We start from the raw sequence: 18,698 nt of genomic DNA on the forward strand, positions 1-18,698 counted from the left end.
CAGTAACAGGGCTGAGGGAGGTTAGGATTGATTTACAGGTGGAAGCGGTGGGTATGTTTGGAGTGGCCCAGTGAGCAGAGACATCATAACTGGTTAGAATCAAATGCATTATTATTGCTTAAACCCCAAAAAAATAAAGCAGCAGCTCTGCTCAACATCTGACTGGTTTTTGGCTTTTTACGTCTGGAGGCCAATTTAATAAGTTCACCCCTAATGTTGACTTTAAACGCCTCTCAATTTGTGGTATTGGGTTATTGTGGTGGAAGAATTCAACAGTAGCGGCTTCAACTTCAATACCTTTTAGTTTCTCTTGTAGTAAGCGATCATTCAATCTCCTTCCTCCCAGGCCTGTGAGTGTGACAACTATAGGGTCATGGTCAGACCATGTACATGAGAAAATATGGGCGCTCGAGACAAGGAGAACTGTGTGAGCCAACGTGAATACATGATCAATTCTGGAATATACCTTGTGTACTATAGAGTAGTGTGTGATGTCCCTGGTGAGGGATTCCAACCTCCTTCAGATATAAACCAGATCATGATGACGCAATAAGTGGGTTGGTTTATGCTTCATGCTTCACTGGCGGTGTTTGTATCGGGGTGATCCTGATTTGTCCAAAATCTGGTCAAGGGCCATGTTTGAATCACCTGGCAAAAATAGAGTGTCTTGCATTTTAGGTAAGGTACGGGAGAGGAGAGCCTTGAAAAATATTAGTTGTCCCGTATTGGGGGCATAATACGATAAATGTGACCAACTGCCCAGATAATCTGCTCTTCACTAAAATAAATCTACCCTCGGGTCCCTGACTACCTCTTAGTCTTGGAAAGTTCAGGTGCTTAGCCGAACAAAGGGCTACCCCACAATGTTTTTGTGAGCATTAGCTGTGTAAAACAATGGGTAGTGCTTGTGGAGGCAAGAAAGGGCCCAGCTTCATGTGAAGTGGGTCTCTTGTAATGAAGCTAAATCTGCTTTCAGGGAGTGGTAATATTGGAAAGCTTTGCGCCACTTTATGGGTGAGCTGAGGCCCTGTGTGTTATGAGATACAATTTTATTAGGATTGGGGGCACTATCTGGATCCTTAGACAGACTAAGGACCAGTGGGGTGTAATGAGCATGGAACATAGCGTGAGTATAAAGGGTAATCTGTACCGGATGTGGGAGGGGGTTGGGGGGGATAGGGGGAACCCATAGGGGAATGTGAAGAAACAAGCAGTGTACAGCATAGTAAAAAACAAGACCGGGCTCAGTCCCCCCGCAGCTCCACCCCCGAGGCCCCGGAGGAGGAACCTGGACAAAAATACACTTGTGGGGAGCTGCCTGTACAACAAGCCACCATCCAAGAGTCCCATGTGGGAGGGCATCTCCCTTCACTACAAGGCACCAATATTCAAAAATACTTTTGCAGCAGCTAAAACATTTTTTACTCATGCAACCGGAAGCAAACCAAGAAACCAAATGAGCACTTAACCAGGCAGCTCTCCAGCGCTCCAATAGTAAAGAACAAGAGGAAAATTTAAAGAAAACTAGCGCAGTGGTGGCTAACCAAACTCGGCATTGATGATACCATTGAAAACCAAAACATTGCGTCATGGTAATAAAATGTAACCACTAAATCTATGACATACATATTAGCGATTATAATTAAATCAATACAAGCAATATCTCATAATCAATCTCATACGTAATAAATATGGTTAATCAGTCCTGAAAAAAGTTAGAATAGAGAAATAGACTGAATGAATGTTCTTAACCCAATGCGTTTCGCCAAAAGGGGCTTCTTCAGGGGAGACAGAAGACCAGTTTAAATAAATGAAACCGTTGGAGCAAGACACATAAAATTTTCTTTTTCATTAAAAGGGTAATTCATTTTTCTGGAAACCAAACAAGAACACACCTCAGTGATACACTGACATTGCGCATAAAAAGGCCAGCCCATTACTACACTGAAATATTAGCAGCTTGTTTTTCACTGTATAAAAGGTATATACACACACAATCGAAAGAAATGATTGTCTGTTAAGCAAGAAAATGACAATGTTTCAATTCAAATGAATAATCGGTTTTAGTAATGGGGGCCTGAAAACAAAAAATGTCTTCCTCATTAAGTACTAGCATGGATCGAGTTGGGGGCCTAGAAGTTGGCTTGACATTTAGAACAAAATGTTTTTGCTCTCTTCCTATATGGCTTCTATTAAAAGAAATAGAATACGGAATCAGAGGCATATGGAGGAACTTATTCCAAGTAATGGGCAGAAAATACCTACCACTCAGTCAAGCTCCTGGAATTATCTTACAAATATGAGTTTGCTAGAACAGAGTGACTAATAGTTTCCCAGTAATCAGCAGTGGTTGAGAATCCAATAATGTTTTTGTACAAACTCTGATCCCGTAAAGTTATGTACACACACACTCCTATTGAGGAAGACACAGAGGGGTGTCACCTGCTTGTCCTCCCTTCTTCCTTAATCTTGGAACAGAACAGCATTGCATGTACACCATTCATGCATTCTGACACTGGAAATGAACAGGAAAGATTGTTTCCAGTGATGGAAATTCAATATTGTACATAGTTTAAGAGAGTAATGATCACAAGCCAACGGTTATCTGCCTTAAAACAATTGTTTCAACAGAGAGTGGCGAATAAAAGCATACACAACCAAAGCCTATTGCCCAAGATAGAAATCAAACAAAAACTATTATTTGCAGTAAATCATTATTGGTTTGTAATTCTTTTGCTAAAAGTACCTGAAGCACCAGAGTGGTAAACAGAAGTTTGTCAGCTAGATGGATAATGTTTATATTAGAAAATTGTCCCCTAGATTATAAAGCAGGTTACCAATTTCTTGTGGTGAATGAATATAAAATCTATATTATTCAAATGGACAGAATACATGACTGCTGTGCTTTGTGAAAGACACAATAGAGGGAGGGAGACGGCATGGTTGTCAATCGTAGACACTATTCTGATGCAGCAGGGTGCATCTCCTACTGTACTTTCTTTTACCAGCTGACTAGGGCTTAGTAACTTCTCTATAAATGGAAAAAAAAAATCACTTGTGGATAAAAGCTATAGAAAGTTTTTTTTTAAATGGTAAAAATAATGTGCCTGGAGTTTAAATGATTGAACAGTTTAACCATTATACATTCTGAGAAATTGGAAATCTAATGACTCTCCTAAAGTGCGAGCACTGATTATAAATGTTAATCTCCAGTGCTCCTATGAAAAACTGTTTGCAATAATGTAACACAAACTATCTAAATTCAAAAAGAGTGGTGGTTCTGGGTTCAAGGTACTAAAACCACAATACAATGGTAACGTTTTTTGTTTTCATACCTCTGCTCCTTCCAGTTTATTTTTCCAATTTTTCTGGTCTTCTTTACTCATTTATTTATTTCCTACCCCTCCTGATTCTTTCCTACTTCTAATGTTTGTTTCTCTTTTATAGAACAGTTATGACTTATCTTATAATTGTCAAGTATTGCTCCCTATATTTCTATCTGTGTATTTATTATGCTGCCAAAAATCAATACAGACACTTATGAAAAAAAGTTTTAAAGAAATTTAAAAAAAATTTGGCCCAATTTCTGTACACCAAATTTTGGTTAAAATTGCAGGAGCCTGGAACAGGTAAAAGGTTATGCATATATACTGTAGTGAATCAAGAAAAAATATTGTGTCCATGTTATAAGGCAAGTCGTTATTATTATCTTCAATAATGTGGGTTATGATATGTGGGTTGACTAAATATTATAACCAATATACATTACAAAATGTAGGTGTATATACACATGATATATTTATTATTATTACACAGTATTTATATAGCACCAACATATTACGCAGCGCTGTACAAAGTCCATAGTCATCTCACTAACTGTCCCTCAAAGGGGCTCACAATCTAATGTCCCAACCATAGTCTAATGTCATTTATACAGTCTAAGGCCAATTTTGGGGGGAAGCCAATTAACCTCACTGCATGTTTTTGGGATGTGTGAGGAAACCAACACAGACACAGGGAGAACCTTCAAACTCCATGCAGATAGTGTTCTGGCCAAGATTCGAACTGGTGATCTAACGCTGCAAAGGCCAGAGTGCTACCCCCTGAGCCACCGTGCTTCCCAGTAACAGCTTTCTATGTAATCTGAAGGTATCTGAAATTAAAAGGTTAATGAATTTTACTGGAAACCAAACAAGAACACACCTCGATGATACACTGACATTCCTCATAAAAAGGCCAGCCCATTACTACACGGAAATATTACCAGCTTGTACTGCATACTGAAAATGTTTTTTGTTTTTTTTTTTTATTATATTGTTTGTTTGTTTGGAGTAAATAGCTAGGTATTTGTGACTTTTTAGAAAAGGAAGTAAACAAGTTTTTTGACATTAGAAAGCTACATTAAAAATAACTGCACACAATTATTCAGTTTACGATGGGAATAAAACAAGACAGAATAGACCAAGCAAAAAACATTCTCTTAGGTATCATCTAAGAATATGTCCTAATTTAAAAATTTCTCCTCTATTACTGTCCTGTGAATAGCTAAATAATATTTAAACTAACACTATTTGCGGTGGGGACACAGACAGCAATAAAAACCTAAAATTTGGAAATATTGCAACATTCTATCAAAGTAAAATTAGCAATTTCTTAAATCCACCCAATTGAAGGTTCCCTGAGCTTAAATTACTGGTTCTTTACACCTGCAGGGACATTATATTGAGATCCTAATCTAATAGATTTTTAGGTCAGCAGGAGGACCAGGAACACGAAACCTTCAGTCAGAATTTGTAAATGGGAGTTTCTCACGGTCGGAATAAATAAAAAATATTATATTTGGATGGCTATTTGGATGGATAATAGAATTTCATTGATTATGTGAAACCTGTCATTACCAGGTTGGCAAGAGGTGGCTTTCTTAGCCGTCCTATCTCTGATCTTTGAACTGGGTAGGGGTTTCCAGAACAAACATAAGTATCAGAAATGCTTATCAATTTCAGACCAGTTGTAAAATCCCTGTATTACTGTCACATCCATTTCTCTGGTAGTAAGCACAGAAACTGGAAGAAATCTTAGGCTACATACACGCGTTCAATAACTGTCGTTGGAAAGCATTTCACAATCCTTTCTAACGACTAATGACTGCACGATGCATGAACGAGTGCTGTACATACAGCACTGTTCTGGTCTATGGAGAGGGGAGGGTGAGAATGACGGAGCGGCACCCCGCTTCACTTGCATTATGATCGTTTGTCATCCATCATCTATGGATACGCCAGGATGGTCTTTCGGATGATGAGCACTGTACACACGCCAGATTCTTGCCCGATATCGGCCATGAGCTATGCACGTGTGTACGTAGCCTTAGCCACTTATCCAAAAGTGGAGTAGGGTTATAAAATTAAGCTTTAATCCATCCTACTGGGTCCTCTCCTGTGTCACTGTCTGTATCTGTCATTTGCACCCCCTATTTAATGTGCAGCGCTGCATAGTATCTGGTGCTATAAAAATCCTGTTTATTATTATTATTAATAATAATAATTGCGTTTATGTGTCTTGCCTTGGCAGATCACTTCCCAGCCTGGTGACCAAACAAGAGCAAAGTATGGCAAGTAATTTCCCAGCATAAACACAGACATCAAGAGTAGAGGCAGGGGATTTAACCACTTCCAACTTCAGCTAAAATCTCTGTCTGTCTCTATTGGGAACATCATTTGCAATCCCCCTCTTGGTCTCCATCATCCACAGCATTTTCTTGGTGTGATGGAGATGTGTCTTTTGTGCTAAAAAGTGCTTTCTAGTGAGCATACTGAAAAGAAATAAATGCAATAAATGCAGAACCTGTATACATTTTATGAGTGCCTGCAATGCATTATTATTCAAACATATTCAGTCTATATGATAATTATTGCTTGGCACAGAGCACTCACATATGTTAGGGAGAAAAAAAGTCAGCACTTTTGGGCTACAATGATGACATAATACAATGCTAGAAACAATTTTTAACAGACAAGCAATGTGCTCAGTTTGCTATGAAGAAAGAGAGGCGTAGTATAATGCTGGCCATGCTGCCTTCAAGGCTTATCTTTACTCATTATGGCTTCTTTTTATGTATGGGAGAGAAGTTGAGCACAAGTAGGACTTTAGGGAGATCTGGCAAAGCCAAGGTTAATCCTCCTCCAATGTGCGCTCAGTCTGGGAATAATTACAGTTGTGTGGCTGCTCACACAAGGCCATGGAAACTAGTACTGTGCTTGTATTAAGAAATCAATAGACTTAGATAGTAAATCTAGGTTGCGGATTTTGATAAGTTCAGATGGGTTTTCCAAGCCAATTTAAAGACACAAGCTTGTCAAAAAAATAAAAACCTAGTCTCAAGCAGTTATAATGGCTACTGCCTAACGGTAAATTATTTAGTTTTTTCTGAACAGCCAGGTCTTGTTTGCTTTACTGTAACCAATGCAATTTAAAAAAGCCTGTCTGGACATAACTATGATAGTTGTGATCGCAGTCTTGTTTGCTCTAGAAAAAAAAAAAATCAGTCCATCAAAAGAAGTGATGTTAATTGGAGGTTTTAGGACAGTCAACAGGAAATCTGTATTTCCTTTATCGTAGCAAATGTTAGCCATATTTAAAATAAATGAATGATCATTCTGTAGCATTCTTTTTGATGCCCACTCATACACAGTAGTATGATGCAGTAGTATGTTTGTACTAATTCGGTCAAACTTTATTTTGCCTTAACTTTCATACTTATGTCCTTATAATGCAGATATTTTTTATATGATGTTTAAATATCATTTGGGATCATACAATATTGTGAATTGTAAAGAAAAAAAACTGACTGTACCGTAAAAAAAGATCAATAATCCTTCCTGGAAAAAGAATACTTTTATATCCTTTTTACCAATGTGGTGGTGCAGCTTTCTTTACCAGTAACAGCATTGATAAGGTCAGATGATGGGGCTTAGTACACAGGGATACAGATACATTTATTACTCAACATCTGTTGTGGTTTGTGAAGTCTACCAAACTAAGCCAGCAAAGGAAAACGTGTGATGTGTACAGAGATGCCAGAATTATTATATGTCTTAACAGCATTTCTTTCAGTCCATTAATAGCCCCAGTGTGTACAGGGAAATGTTTTTTCTCTCCTTTATCACAGCATTTTGATGATATTTCCAAGCATTGAACACTGTGGCAAATAAAGATGTAAAGAGGCTTTTACTATTACAGTCCTAGATATACCAAAAACTCCAGAAAAAACAGCACCTCTTTTAAAGAGATCATTTTCCACTTCATTACCTGGCAATATATCTTAAGTCAGGGTAAATCCTTAAACTTGAAACAGATACAGAGAAAAGTAAAAACCAGACAGGGCTTTTAACTCTCCCACCCCTTTTCAACTCCATTTTAGCCAAATCAATAGGAAAGTAGCATCTTCATTGTAGGGAAAAAATAGTTCTCTATATAAATCTGAGCAGCAAGCATTAACTGAATGTTCCATCCTTGTAATATTTACAGCTATTGTACCCATACAGATGTAACATTAGTAAACTTGGTCATCATGCACCTGGCAAATCTTCTTAAAGAGAATACAATGGGTATGAAGATGTTTTTAACCTAAACCATTTTAGGTGATACTATGCCATAGTTTCCCATTTGCGGGTCTAATTTATTTTTACTCCTACTAAAAATAGCAGCCAAACAATGAAATCTGCAGACCCTACCCACACCAAGCAGATATTCCGGTGTCCAATTTTTGGGAGCAGGGCCCAGCAATGTGTTTCACAATATACATTTACAAGCAGAAAGACGTCTGAGCAGCACTAAACGCCTGCCACTTAAAATAAAAATGCAGGGGTTTTACATTCGTACCTGCTGCAGCTTGTGGTCCCACTAGCAGGGGAAAGGTGGTAGGTAGGCTTTTTTACGACTTCAGAAGGGACCAAGATTTGTACTATGAGAAGTGTCGGCACCTGAGTGTCAGTGGGATCAAGCATCTGAAACATTATGAAAGTGGGGGAACTAAGGGCAGGCCAGACTGTGTATTCTAGTGAACCTAGAGAGCCTAGTGAACTCTCAATTACAGCAGATTTAAACGTTGTTATATTTGTAAATAGAAAAAGCTTATCAAAGGCTTCTCCATTTCTCCAATGAAGAAATCTGTGACTGCACGTTTGCAACAATATACAGATCAATCTTACAGAAGCAAGTATAAAATGTATGCCCATGCTGGTTTGCATGTTTTAGGCTACCTATCCATGTTCTAATGTAAAAAAAAAAAAAAAGCTATCACAGACGGGTAACCAGGGCTTACTTTTGATTTAAAACACAGGGCTCTTAGATTGTGAGCCCCTTTGAGGGACAGCTAGTGACACAGCTACGAACTTTGTAAAGTGCCGTGTAATATGCCGGCCCTATATAAATACTGTGTAATAAAAATGTCAAAATGGTAAAAGAAATTAGCAGATTACACGTTTAATGCCAGTGATAAGCTTCCCCTAAATTTTTTAGTTTGTTTATTGTGCTAGGGAATGTCCAATAGGGAGTAATGTGGTAATAGTGGTCATGGAACAGACAAAGCATTTAACAACTTTAGCAGCCTGTACATTGGTTTATTATTTTAATAAATGGATTTTACAATACAACAAATTTAATTTCGGTTTTGGGTCATTTCACCTGAATTTGTACAGAGGTGGTTTTTAACACTATCATTGTTTTAGGGCAGTTATGGGAAGGTTATGCTAGGAAAATAACCTATTCAATACATTTTCCAACTCTAACCTTCTGTCTACAACTATGCTAGGAATTATCTCAAAAGCTGCCTCTGTTGGCAAAGCTGCATTCCTCTCTCATGTCAGATACCAGACACTTAGTCACCCTGCAAAATACCAAGGGCACGTTCTAAAAAACAGAGCGTTTGTACACAGTAAAATGCTTCCAACCAATATAAAATACCTAAACTAGAGGATAACAAATAAGGCTACATTTAGGGTTCTCTCATTTGTCTACACTTCAGGAAAACTCTACACACACAGCCAGGACACTATCTGCAAGGAGTTTGTACGTTCTGTGTTTGCCTGGGTTTCCTTCCACATCCCAAAAAACATGCAGTTAGGATAACTACCTTCTCTCAGTAATTGACCCTAGACCGTGTTAATGACATATAACTATGGTAGACACATTAGATTGTGAGCCCCTATGAGGGACAGGTTAGTGACATGACAATGGACTTTGTAAAGCTCTGTGTAATATGTCAACACTACATAAATACTAGATAATAATATCTAAATCCTATACCAGTTTAACAGATGAATTCTTAACATGGTGGTAAGTATCCTGAAAAACATCTCCGGGCTTACCTTCCTTGAAATGCTGTTTGCTTGGGAACCATGCTTGTCTAATGGTTCAAAAGCTTACCCAGTGCAAGTATGTAACCCAGTCAATTCAGAATAAAAGTCAGTACTTCTGCTTTCTTGTTCCAGATCTTAAAGTACCTGTTTTTTCAGTATATGGTCTAAAAAATGTTAAAATGGTCCCACTTTGCAAAAATCACAATTCAGACACGTAGCTTTTGCAGAAAGGAGCTGGTGATGTCCCTTCTGCAATAACTATTCTTACCTGCCTGATCACTGTCCAGCTGTCAAATTTGTGATCACGTTTACCTGGCAATTCTGGCTTCCCTTCCATTTGCCAGGACTGAACCCACATAAGTTATGTCATCCCGGCCAATTATGGCTGAAGTTCAGGATATAGGCATAAAAAAAAGAGAGAAGATAGCTGCACCAAAACAGTATGAGTATTGATGGGTTTAGTTCTGTTTTAAAGCCACTGGAACCTCTGAGAGATTACTAGTTTTTTTAGAAGCATAGGTCAGAATTACAAGCCTACATACGGGGGGTGCCGAGAAGTTCCTGGCTTTGCCCCCTTGCAGATGAAATAAAAAAAAAATGAGTGTGTGGGCATATGACAGCCTAATTTCTTAGTATGTAACTGTGCAAATATCCGGTCTTTGTGATTCTTAAAACAGTTTTTTCTTTTAGTGAGAAGCTGTGATGGCAAAGGCACAAGTTTCACGTGGTTGGAGTTACGGGCCGTCATGAAGTTTTTGTTTCTCCAGGGAAAGTCAGTAAAGGACATTCACACTGAGATATCACAAACACTGGGGGAGAAGTGTCCTTCCTACAGCACTGTCAAAACCTGGATATCTTGTTTCAAGACTGGGCATTTTACCGTTGAAGATGAGCCCCGGAGTGGGCGCCCCCCAACCTCAACTGACCAGACAACCTGCGATGCTGTCCATAAGCTGAATATTGAGGACCGGCGAATATCTGCGAAAAAGATAGCCCAGATACTTGACATCTCACGGGAGCGTGTTGGATTTGTTATCACCACTATCCTAGATATGCGCAAGCTTTCAGCGAAGTGGGTGCCGAAATGTTTCAACAGTGATCAGAAGAAGGAACGAGTTGTAGCATCCAAAGCCCATTTTGAAGCTGCACAGGACTTTTTGGCTCGGTTAGTGAGTAAGGATGAAACCTGGCTCCACATCTATGATCCTGAAACCAAGGAACAGTCAAAGGAATGGCCCCACAGCAGGTCCCCACAACCGAAAAAATTCTGAAATTGGCCAAAAACGTAATGAGGTCTGTTTTCTGGGACAAAGACAGTATTCTGTTGGTGGACTACCTACCTCGGGGCTCTAGTCTCACTAGACAGTATAATTCTAACCTCCTGGACCAGCTGAAGGAGGCAATTAAGATGAAACGCTGTGGAAAGTTGACCAAAGGGATTCGTTTTTTGCATGACAATGCACCTGCGCACACGTCAAACTTTGTAGCTGCCAAATTGAACACCCTGGGTTTCCAATTGGTCCACCATACCCCCTACCCACCTGACCTGGCCCCTTTGGACTATTATCTGTTCCCGAATTTGAAAAAAAAAAACACTTAAAGGAGCAACGTTTTGAGGACATTTCTGATGTCAAAGATGCTGCTGAGAGCTGGTTTGCGGCCCAACCAAAATACTTTTATTTGAACGGTCTAAAAAAGTGGCAACTACGATGTACCAAGTGCATCAGTCCCGGGGGAATATGTTGAATAAATGTGTTATTTCAGAACTCTGGCTCTCTTCTTTCTGGGCAGAGCCAGGAACTTCTCAGCACCCCCTCATATTTCTTTCAGTACAGGTTCTATCCACATAATGTGTTAGTGCACCTTAGTGCAAGTTAAGGCAGCCTGGTAATTTGAATTTGTACTGTAATGCCCAGCAGTTCAGCTGTGCTCACACTCACTCATAATATTGTTTATCGTCTAAGCAACAGCCCCCAGTAGCTATGAGTAGACTGCCCATGTATTGACATTTTGTAAATGGTGCCCTCAGCAGCAACAGCAAATCAGAAGCAGCCTGCTTAATTTCCCTGCTAAGACAACAGTATAATTGAGCCCTTTCATTCCAGCCTTACTGACACTGGCTCACCCCCTTATTGGATTTCAGTTTTTTAAAATAGGGATGATCAGCATCACATATGGGTGTTCCCTACTGTGGCCTGCATGTGAACACAGCCTGCCTTGAACTCCCACTCTCCTAGACTTGCATCCACCTAACAAATTATTTTGATATTTGCACAACTTCTAAGAGTCGACCAACCTATTTCATCAGGGCTGAGGACTTTTAAGAGGAGAATTAAGGTAGGACACTACACATTTTACAAAAAGCTGCAGACATCAACCCGTCAGCTCCTCATAGCAACTAAGATCTACCTGCATGGCACAAGGAAGCACAGATGCCCAGTAATTATGTCAGTAGGACTACAATAAGCTATTCGATCAAACACTTACATTTTTTTTATTTTTTTTTATTTTATTAGCATGCTGATATGGAGAGACAACAAATATAAGCAGATTAACTTAGTAAGATATTATTCAGAAAATACTGCGGCTCAAAGAAGCTTCAATTTAAATTCAATAAAGTGCCAAAATAGATCATCTATGGCTACCTTTTTAACAGTCAGTGACTGAAGGAGACCTCCATAATCGTTCATGACAGAGCACATTTAACAAGCCAAACCAGCCTGCTGTTAGTGGCAAAGCAGAGAATAATGAAGCTCAATGGATATGCCTAGGTGGAAAACTGAACCCATGGCCAGGTATAATACATATTAAATTATACATATATTAAAACTAACATTTTAGTAACTACTAATGTTCTTCTTTTTAAAGTTAACATTGAATAATTATAGATTGTATTTTAGGAAAGCCATGTTGTATACTAGCTGCAATAAATACATAGTTGCCCACAGGAATATGACAAAAAATAGTTTTCAGGGCTCTACCTGCAGGTTTTAAAGCATACATATGTTTTGCCCACCCCTCTTCAAAATACCCTGGGAAAGAGGCCAATTTCCCTAGAAGAGAATCCAAGGAAATTAATCCCAGTCCTGTTCTTCAATAATGAAGAAAGAGGGCAGAAGTATAAGGGAAACAAGGTTATGTGGTATAAAATAGCTTAATAAATATTTGATATACATGTACTATAACTAGCAAAGCATGTGCAATTTGATACATTCCATTTTGTGATCTAAACTGCGTACACATTTTCATAAATTATCGTTGGAAATGAACAACCAATCGGCAAAAAATCGCTTACAATAAAGGTGACCAACGACGCCGACGAACCAGGATTGTCGTTGGAAATGAATGACCACCACAGCCGATCTGATTGGCCGACGATCGTTCACTATCTATCGTGTGTACAGTCGTTCAGTGATCGTGCATGTTTCTGCAATACATTTTCTCCTTTACATGTCACTCCCTGCATCGTTCAAACGATTGTATCTAGCGTGTGTACACTATTGGTGGATTATATTTGAACGATCGTATCGTTACAGCGTGTACAGAATTGTGCACAATACGACCGTTCAAATATAATCGCTCATAATCGTTGATAGGATGTAATCGTTAGTTTTTTAACTATAATTATTGGAAGTACCTAACTTTAGGCTCCCCTGAGAGACACAACTACATCTTGCGACTTCTAGCCTTATATTTATCAAATACAGCCTGATCCTTGGTACAACCCAGGCTTGTGACTGGACAATAAAGAACCAAAGAATGCTTATGTAGTGTCACTCACTGCTCAAGTAGAACAAAATGTAAGACCAACAGTACTGGTCAAAGAGAGTCTTGATAATTGGAATGATCATTCTACTGCTCCCAGTCCAAGTTCTGTTGTTCAGAGATTACAGGAGGTTGTTAGTAAGGAAGATCCAGATATGTGGATGTGTTTGCAAGTTGCCTGAAAAAATACATTGACATTTTTTTTTCCTAAATGCACAAAACTTTAGGAGAACAAAATAAAAAATATTATCATTTCAACCTGGTTGTTGGCTCTACATTAAAAATGTAGGAGGCTAGATCCATACTGTTTTGTGTACCAGAGTGCTATGTAACAAAATTCTGTAAAAGAAATACATTTTTTAACACAAGTCTGAATAGTTTGATAAGATATAAACCGGTTTTAAGAATGTAATGGAATATTGTAAAATGCTGGCAACTACAGAAAGTATATAAAGAAATAATCATACACCACTGTATAGAAGAAAGCAGATTAGTGTAACAAGTGAAAAATAAAAATGGTGCTAATGTGGTCACACCCTGTCTTCAGGCCAAACTAGTTTTCATTTATGAAGTTCTCCACTCCCGTGCTGAAGTAGGATAATCCACATCAGCCCAGCACAGTCATACATAACTTCTGCTGTCACAACTACAAAACAGTGGCAAAGAGGTTTAAAAGGTTATAATAACAGGTCGATGGGGTTTGGGGATTAAAGAAAAAGTGAAAGTACTGGTATCTGGCTTACAGCGCCTAACCAGAACAAACAAACCACAATTACGTGCTAGATTAATGTATTCAGCACACTGACAAATTGTGCCGTTCCTTACAATACATGCAACAAAGCAAGTTTACCTTAAGTGGACTAAATAAAATATGGAATTGGTGTAGTGTTGGTGATGGCTTTACTTTTGCTCTATTTTTATACCAAAAAAAAAAACACAAATAATAGCTTTTGAAAATCAGGTCAGCTTTTTGCCTTTTGTGGAAGTCCATAGTCTACAAGAAGGCTTAAGCAACCAAAGTGAAAAGCCAAAGTGCACATCCCCTTCATTGAAATGTGAACTACTTTAGCATCACAGGTTGCGGATTCAGTGCTTTTTGCACCCCTATTGCTAAGACCCCGGGTTATTACCACTTGTTTTTTTATTTTATTCGAGTTTAAACCACAACGTAAAGATATAACCAATAGCAACCAGCTTTTGGAAACTGCACCATATATAATGAAAGCCGCTTTCTGATAGGTTACAAGAATAAAATGCTCATTATTGCCATTTTTGATTTATCAAATCATGTAAAATAAAGCCATAGGACCTGAGGAAACTGCTTTAGTATTTCAGGAAAAAAGCAAACCAACGTTACCAACTACTAACCATAGGAAAGAAAGTACATGACACATAAAATTTTGAGCTTTGTTACATGTTTGGACCCTTGCACGCCTGAGAGCTCCAATGCCACCTGACCAATACTGACACGTTTGGACCCTTGCACACCTGAGTGCTCCAATGACACCTGGCCAATACTGCTATCTGAAGCTCAGTCTACTGCAGCAAAGAATGAAACAAATGGTTTGACAATAGTGAATGTGTATTGGGATATTCAGAAGCTTTGATAAAGATTTACCAAGGGAGTTGACAATCTTCACACAAATTATATACACTTCAGTGATTCAACCAGGTGCAGATGAAATAAGTAAACAGGAATTTGCTTTTCATATAAGTGGATATTTGTAGTAAATATGCATGGAATTTATTGTGTGCAACATGCACTTGCTGTTCCTTTTATATTTTATTTGACCTTAAGGCTTATTCAACACATACAGTGGCTGTGCGCATACACCAATACACTGCCACCTGCGCTGCTGTCCAATGGTTGGCTAACCCCAATATTTGGGGGCAGCGCACAGAAATATAAAAAGCCCTATGTCCATAAAGTTAGACATTGCTTTTTCCAATTTGTATTCACAAGGAGACTAAAAAACAAAAAACTTTGCTTGTGACAATTCCTGCATAAAAGTCCCACATGATTACAGAGGGTGGGAAGTTTTGTGCTCAAGGGATACAAATATGTCAATTTACAATTTAAAATATTTAAAGCAGCTAAACATGCAGTATTACAGAACACAAACTACCATCTGGCTTAACAAATCTGATTGCACTTACCACTGTAGGGGTTTATGATAAAGAATCCACCCTATGGAATTGTGAAAAAACAAAACAGCTGGAATTCTGCTAGTTGTCCACAAAATAAACCTTCAAAATGCTCCGGCTTGCACAAGAAAGAATGAAAATCAATAGTGTTTCACCAGCACAAGTCAATGTCCAGGTCAAGATGGAACCAGCAAGGCTATTTTAAAGCAATCACTTGATTCTAAAGTGCAGTCATAAAACATGTTAGGAGGAAGGGATTACCAAGCAAAGGTAAAAAAGAAAATTAAATCACAGATGCCTTGCTGCATTGAGAATTGTTTTCCCTTCAGGAACAGGGGGTCTATTTCCCACTGCTGAATCACAATATGTTCCTCCTTTTCCTGTAAGCTCACCCGCCTCCCCCTCCTTTCCTTTTTACCAGCTCTGCCTCTACTGATCAGAGGTCCAGCTCAGGTAGCTGAAAGAGGAGGAGGAGTGTTACTGAGGTCACATGGCTAGCTGTGAAACAGGTATAAGCTGTATAAAGGGCCAGAGGCAGGTGCATGATGGAATGCTCACATTCCTGAATGACTCTCCCACTGCTCAGGCTACAGAGCTAAGTGTCTGACATAATACAGCCAATATAAACTCTGCAGATAAGCTGGGGAAAATGTACCCAGAAAGTGCCAAGTCTGTTCAATTTATTCACAGCAACAGACGGGTGCACATGGGAAGGACTGTACCCTAAATAACTGCTTGAAACTCAAATAGTTGCGTTCGTCACTTCATGGATGTAACATCACATGATGTTGCAAATGTATGCAAAAGAAACCACTGTTTTTTTTTGGAGCTGACTATATGCATTGCGTGCTGGATGATTTTTTTTATGGTTCAGCGTACTAATATTTTTTTGTTCAGCCTACTTATGTTCACATTTCCACCTTAGTTTCAAAATATTTGAATTGGTGGAATTATTTGGGTCAGATTTGCACATTGTGCATGTAGATATGCTGCAATGTTATTTATTCTGAACGGTATCCCTATAGCAGCACACCACAATGTATCTCTATGCACCAAGTGCTGCACTGATAAAAAAAAGTACAAACCCCTTTTTTTGGTGTGTTAAAAAAGGCACCTCCCTGAATTCTTGCACTGAAATCTTCACCTGGTCGTTTTCAGAGTCCGGAATCTTTAGCCATCCTAATTAGCCAGGTTGGAATGACATAACTTCCACCAATGCACATGGCAGTTCATTTACTCACAACACTAAGGTATAGCACATGCACAGCATTCTACAGAGGAATGTAAACAGTATGTTTTGTTTTACTGCAGAAGAGACATACAATTTCCTTTCAGCAATAAGAAACTGTTATTTATTCTATTCTTGCTCTACCACAGGCTCCAGCTCCAGGCTTCTCCCGGGCCCTTTCTGGGTTTAGAAGAAACTCCAATGATCCTGATTGGCCAGACTTAAACAATGGTACTCATCCACATGTACACAGTTCATTCATTCAATCCCTGTGGTCAGCTATGCTGGAATTGAACACCATGCTACGTACAGTTAGTTCCATAAATATTTGGAGAAACAACTTTTTTCTAATTTTGGTTCTGTACATTACCACAATTAATTTTAAATTAAACAACTCAGATGCAGTTGAACTGCAGACTTTCAGCTTTAATTCAGTGGGTTGAATAAAAAGATTGCAAAAAATGTGAAAAACTAAAGCCTTTTCTTTACACAATCACTTAATTTCAGGGGCTCAAAAGTAATTGGACAATTGACTCAAAGGCTATTTCATTGGCTGGTGTGGGCAATTCCTTTGTTATGTCATTATCAATTAAGCAGATACAAGGCCTGGGGGTGCTTGTATGTGGAAGATTTTGCTGTGAACAGACAACATGCGGTCAAAGGAGCTCTCCATGCTGGTGAAACAAACCATCCTTAAGCTGCAAAAACAGAAAAAACCCATCAGAGAAATTGCTACAATATTAGGAGTGGCAAAATCTACAGTTTGGTAAATCATGAGAAAGAAACAAAGCACTGGTGAACTCAGCAATGTCAAAACACCTGGACATCCACAGAAGACAACAGTGGTGGATGATCGCAGAATCATTTCAATGGTGAAGAGAAACCCATTCATAACAGCCAACCAAGTGAACAACACTCTCAAGTAGGCGTATCGATATCCAAGTCTACCATAAAGAGAAGACTGCATGAAAGGAAATACAGAGGGTGCACTGCAAGGTGCAAGCCACTCATGAGCTTCAAGAATAGAAAGGCTATGTGTTCTGGAAACACATTCTTTAGACAGATGAAACCAAGATCATCTTTTACCAGAATGATGGCAAGAAAAAAGTTTGGAGAAGGCGTGGAACAGCTCATGATTCAAAGCATAGCACATCATCTGTAAAACATGGCGGAGGCAGTGTGATGGCTTGGGCGTGCATGGCTGCCAGTGGCACTGGGACACTAGTGTTTATCCATGATGTGACACAGGACAGAAGCAGCCAAATGAATTCTAAGATGTTCAGAGACATACTGTCTGCTCATATCCAGCTAAATGCAGTCACATTGATTGGGAGGCGTTTCATAATACAGATGGATAATGACCCAAAACATACAGCCAAAGTAACCCAGGAGTTTATTAAAGCAACGAAGTAGAATATTCTTGAATGGCCAAGTCAGTCACCTGATCTGAACCCGATTGAACATGCATTTCACTTGTTGAAGACTAAACTTGGGACAGAAAGGCCCACAAACAAACAGCAACTGAAAGCCACTGCAGTAAAGTCATGGCAGAACATTAAAAAGGAGGAAACCCAGCATCTGGTGATGTCCATGAGTTCAAGACTACAGGCTGTCATTGCCAGCAAAGGGTTTTCACCCAAGTATACAGCCAAAGCAACCCAGGAGTTTATTAAAGCAGAGAAGTGGAATATTTTTGAATGGCCAAGTCAGTCACCTGATCTGTACCCAATTGAGCATGCATTTCACTTGTTGAAGACTAAACTTCGGACAGAAAGGCCCACAAACACACAGAAACTAAAAGCCGCTGCAGTAAAAGCCTGGCAGAGCATTAAAAAGAAAGAAACCCAGCATCTGGTGATGTCCATGAGTTCAAGACTACAGGCTGTCATTGCCAGCAAAGGGTTTTCACCCAAGTATTAGAAATGAACATTTTATTTTCAGCTTTTTAATTTGTCCAATTACTTTTGAGCCCCTAAAATGAAGTGATTGTGTTAAAAAGGGATTTAGTTCCTCACATTTGTATGCAATCTTTTTGTTCAACCGAACTGAATCCACTGAATTAAAGCTGAAAGTCTGCAGTTCAACTGCATCTGAGTTTTTTCGTTTCAAACTAATTGTGGTAATGTACAGAACCAAAATTAGAAAAAAGTTGTCTCTGTCCCAAAAATTATGGACCTAACTATAAGTGCAGCTTATGTGTG

General features: G+C 38.9%; 1 protein-coding gene across 1 annotated transcript in view; it reads right to left on the bottom strand.

Annotated features, from left to right (window-relative positions):
* PRRG2 (proline rich and Gla domain 2) overlaps window positions 1–15,673 on the bottom strand; it is a 28,756-nt gene extending 13,083 nt beyond the window's left edge. Inside the window, exon 1 of the mRNA XM_072426216.1 lies at window positions 15,282–15,673. The gene's annotated coding sequence lies outside the window, so the exon portion shown is untranslated. The remainder of the gene's footprint in view (window positions 1–15,281) is intronic.
* Window positions 15,674–18,698: the final 3,025 nt, after the last annotated feature.

This window comes from Pyxicephalus adspersus, chromosome 11 (assembly GCF_032062135.1).
Source record: "Pyxicephalus adspersus chromosome 11, UCB_Pads_2.0, whole genome shotgun sequence".
In the NCBI taxonomy this organism is placed as follows: Eukaryota; Metazoa; Chordata; class Amphibia; order Anura; family Pyxicephalidae; genus Pyxicephalus; species Pyxicephalus adspersus.